Genomic DNA, 5,114 nt, shown 5'->3' with positions numbered 1-5,114 from the left:
GATAGATAGGGGTTGCAGTCAACTAGTCAGATTGACAACATTCCGAATTAATAAATTTCTAGAACTTAGAAAGTAAATATAAAATATAATTTAAAATAATTAATTTTACAAATTTTAAAATTTCGAAAAATATAAACTTGAATAATGAAAAAACTAAAATTATATTAATAGAATCTTTCAAAGTCACAAAGTCTCAATAAATTAAAAAACATAATAACGAAAATTTTTACGCCAGAATGAATGAACAGAGGAACACTCATTTAGCCGAAAAATGTAAATATATAGTTATTTGGATGAGTAATTTTCGGCCGAATCATTATTCGTATGGATGAGTATTCGGATGAATATACGTCGGAACGAACTTTTTTCGAAATTAAATCAATTTTAACTCTTGAGGAATATAAGATTTATGTTTACCTATATTCGATAGCTCGGTATTTTATAATTTGCAAAATTGTTTTTCGGCTGGTATTATATTTAAGTTAATGTATTTTATAAACTTTGAATGTAGCGGAATTTTTAATTTTCTAAAGTTTTGATAATTCGGAATGCTGTCGATCTGACTGGTTGACCGCAACCCATAGATAGATAGATAGATAATAATTTTATTGGATTCTGGAGCCTAGGCTCCCTCAGAACCATAATCAAATATACATTTATAATTAGTGTATGATGTACAGAGTTTTAGATACATAAAAATAAAATCAAAATAAATATAGTAATTAACAGTAATAACATGTTAATCATGCTTATAAATAATACTTGTGTTATACAAAGCTCAACAACCTTCAATAGCAGTAATAAACGTTCAATATAGCAGATCAATAATTTTGGAAATAATATTCATATAGTGATTAATCAATAATAATAATAGTGATTAAAAAAATGAATTGAAAAAATGTTCTTAACCGTTGATTAATCTATTTTTGAGATAAAAGGATACAATTTCATGCACGTGTCTCCACTTGATCTCGATAAATGTATCATTTCTTTCAAATTACAGTTTTGATTTAGGCCTTCTAGAATTCCTTGTTTTACGTATATGTATCTAGAATAACTTTTATCCATCATCCCATGTTTTGTAAAATTTTATGTCCGGATAAAAATCTAAATATGACAATAAATATTTCATTAAAATGTTTTACAATAAAACTCTGCAATCTTTCATAATCAATGAGAAACTATAATTACGGCGGCACACAAAAAAAAATTGTCTTTACACCGGGCGCCACCTATCTACAGGCATGTTTTTCGACCCGCTGAATACGAATTTTAAGTCAGTTTAGGCCGTCCAGCCTTCAATTTCGAGTAAATTGCAAAAAACCTCCAAAAATAGCGAAAATTCGATGTTTTGGCAAAAAAAAAAAATTTTGACATCTAAGGCAAGCATAATTTTCATGTATTTTGGTCTGTTAAATACTAATTTTGAACGTACTTTAATCATAAACCGTTTTAAATCTAAAAAAATGGTAAAAAATCATCAAAAATTGCAAAAATCGAAGAAAATTGGGATTATCTTGGTATAAATAATTTTGTGGACCCGGATTGATGAAGATTTTCATGTCATTTAATCTGCTTGATCTGATTCTGCAATAAATTTGGCCCATAGTCCCCTCAAACATTCATAAAATTGCAAAAAATAGCAGAAAATTGCTGCTGAAAAAATAAAAAAAAATCTTTTAAACACAATTAAATAAATTTCTTGTATTTTTCATTCACAAAATACAAGATTAAAATCTGAAAATGCAAAAAAAATGTAAAATCTATGAAAATGACGTATAAACAGAATTAGAAGAATGATTTTCCCAACTTTTAAACTGTTTTCCGGTGGTATCGAACTCTTTTATTTTCAAATGATCTACGGAGTATATTTCTCTTTCGTTTGTTGTTTTTTTTTTGGTATATCTCTTTTGAGTGTCCAGCAATAGTCTGCCATTATGTTGATATTCCAATTTCCTTGATACCTAGTCTCCATTTCACTTATGTCTTGATGAAAACGTTCTCCCTGTTCTTCACTGTACTCCCTATGATTCTCAGGAACGTGGTCGATGTGAGAATCTAGGAAGTGTAATTTTAGATTCATTAAGCATCCTAAATTTTTGTAATTTGTCACTAATTCTTCGACTATTGTCCTGTAATTTTCACTTTTATTATTTCCTAAAAAGTTATGACACACATTTTTGAAACTTACCCAAGCTGCTCTCTCCGTATCATTTATTGTACCTATAAAATTAGCATCCTGAAATAGAGTTCTAATTTGGGGTCCGTTAAAAATTCCCTCTTTTAATTTGGCATCACTTATCGCCGGAAACTTTTCTCTCAAGTACTGAAAACAATCACCATCCTTGTCCAGAGCTTTGACATATTGTTTTATGAGACCTAGTTTGATGTGAAGTGGCGGTAGCAGATAGTTTGAAGGCTGAATTAATGGTGTTCGTATTACATTATGAGTACCGACATTTAATTGCACTCTCGTAGGCCATTCTTTTTTCACATGGTGATTCTTTCTGTCCGCTATCCCACAAACATAGATAGCGAGGATATTTTGTGAATCCTGATTGTTGGCCTAAAAGAAGTGTTGCGATTTTGAGATCCCCGCAAATTTGCCATTGGTGTTCTGAATACTTTATCTTATCCAATACAATTCCCAAATTTTCATAGGTCTCTTTAAGATTCGTCGAATGAGCTATTGGAATTGGTGCTAACATTTCCAATGTGAAGCAAGACAGCTTTGAGACTTCTAGTTGATGAATCTATAAAGAGTCTCCACTCATTGTCTTTATAGATATTAAGTTTTAATTCATCAATCAAGCCTTTAATATTGGAACAGTACACCACGGAGTTCTCATCGTCCTTTGTGAAAAACTTCCGGAACTCCTCTTCTCTATTCCGATAAAAGTAAGCTGTTACCTTTTTAGCTAACAAATTTTTATTTTTTAGTCTTGATGCCAGTAATTCAGCTCCATCCTTAGGCAAATTTAAATCTCGTATGAGATCATTTAGTTCTTCTCGACTAAATATTTCAGCGTCTTTCGTTTTCCCATCTGGCATGAAATCTTCATCTTCGGGATTTTCATCTTCAGAAATTTCTTCTTCCTCCATTGGCACTTCTTTTTTTTCTACTTCCATCTCTTCAAGAGCTTCGGTTTCATCAACAATAACTGTTTTCTGTGGCTTAACAGCTGATGAAACATTGGCGTACTGTATTTTACTTCTATTCGACGAAGTAAAACCGACAATTTCAGTCATACAGAAGTAACAGTTATGCGAACTATAGTTGGTGAAGTCCAGATCATGGGAATTGTAAATTTCAAGTTTTCTCTGTTTTTGGTTTTTTCCCATTGTGTCAACATAATATTACATCGACCACAAACAAAGTGTGGGACCCAGGCTGAATCCAAATTTGTAATTTGGATGCAAAAGCATTCTTCATGATTTCGTTTTAATCTATCTGAAAACGTTCTGCGGTTTTTTACCGGCTCAAACCCACAAACGTAACAAAATAGATCAGGACTCTTATTGCATAGATAGGAATTGCTTCTTGTAATAGTATACTCTCCAGTAGCCAAGTTTCCCACTACTGAAGAGCTGCAGTCGCTGGATGACGACGCCTGCGGGCCTGCTTTCTCACCCTGACCAGACGCCGATACTGGGTTTCCGAATCCCTGCATCGTAAAGTACTCATCAATTGTACCAGCCATGACGGCACACACGCCGTTAACCCAGGGACTCTGCCAGGTGGTTCTGTTGCCCACCGTCACCCCGAGGAGGTGCCCCGGTTGCAAGTACAAGCGATCATGCAATGAAATGAAGTCTGCACATCGAAGAAGTTGAAATCCCAACACGATGGCAAATTTTTACTAAATAAAGGAAAAGGTGAAAGAAGAGGTATCCACGTCGTAGATCATTTGAGAATGAAACAGTACAATACCCTCGAAAAACCGTTAAAAATCCAATTTGTGTAAATTCTTGGATCTTAATCTTGTATTTTAGAAATAAAAAATACAAGAAATTTATTTAATTGTGTTTAAAAGATTTTTTTCCATTTTTTCAGTAGCAATTTTCTGCTATTTTATCGGTTTTTTGCAGTTTTATGAATGTTTGAGGGGACTATGGGCCAAATTTATTGCAGAATCAGATCAAGCAGATTAAATTACATGAAAATCTCCGTCAATCCGGGTTCACAAAATTTTTTGTATCAAGATAATCCCAATTTTTCACGATTTTTGCAATTTTTAAGGATATTTAAAAATTTTTTTAGAATTAAAAAAGTTTATGATTAAAGTACAATCGAAATTAGTCCATTTAACAGACCAAAATACATGAAAATTGAGCTCTCCTTAGATCTCAAAATTTTTTTTCTTGCCCAAACATCGAATTTTCGCTATTTTTTGGGGTTTTTTTTTTTTGCAATTTACTCGAAATTGAAGACTGGACGGCCTAAACTGACTTGAAATTCGTATTCAGTGGGTCGAAAAACATGCCCGTAGATAGGTGGCACCCGGTGTACAGACAATTTTTTTTTTTATGTGCCGGTGTTATTAGTATCAACAACTGCTTCACTTTGCTCGAAGAGCTCAAAACTTCAAAATAGATCATTTCTCGAGTGTTTTGAGCTAGTACATAGCGGAAGTTCCAGGGATAGTCTGTAGGGTCACCCGTTTTCCAGATTTTTTTTGAGATGTCACACTTCTAAAATGATGAAAAATGTGTTTTTTTTGGAACAGCTTCTACATTTCTGAATAATATGAGTTTTTTTTTGTCGGAGTTAAAAGTTTTTCTATACATACTTTCGGAAAAATTTGACATTTAAATCAGTGAACTCTACACACTTGCTGAAAAATAATCGATCTGTCTACATGTGACAGTATTTTTATAGAATTCTTGATTTCATGATATACAGTCGTCGTCATTGATTTGTAACGGTTGGCAATGATTCGAGTAAAATAAAAAATTCTCAATTTGGACATCTCTCACTAAAAATTTCAATTAATAATATGTTTAGAAAATAAACAAAACTATGAAGAAAATTCACATAAAATAAATAATTGTAAGTTCAGACAAACATAATTATAAAAATTTATCCCAAAAAAAAGTACTATACATAGAGATAA

Source organism: Cotesia glomerata, linkage group LG2, assembly GCF_020080835.1.
Source record: "Cotesia glomerata isolate CgM1 linkage group LG2, MPM_Cglom_v2.3, whole genome shotgun sequence".
NCBI lineage: Eukaryota > Metazoa > Arthropoda > Insecta > Hymenoptera > Braconidae > Cotesia > Cotesia glomerata.
The sequence above is the reverse complement of the archived record's forward strand: the minus strand, read 5'-3'. Positions refer to the sequence as shown.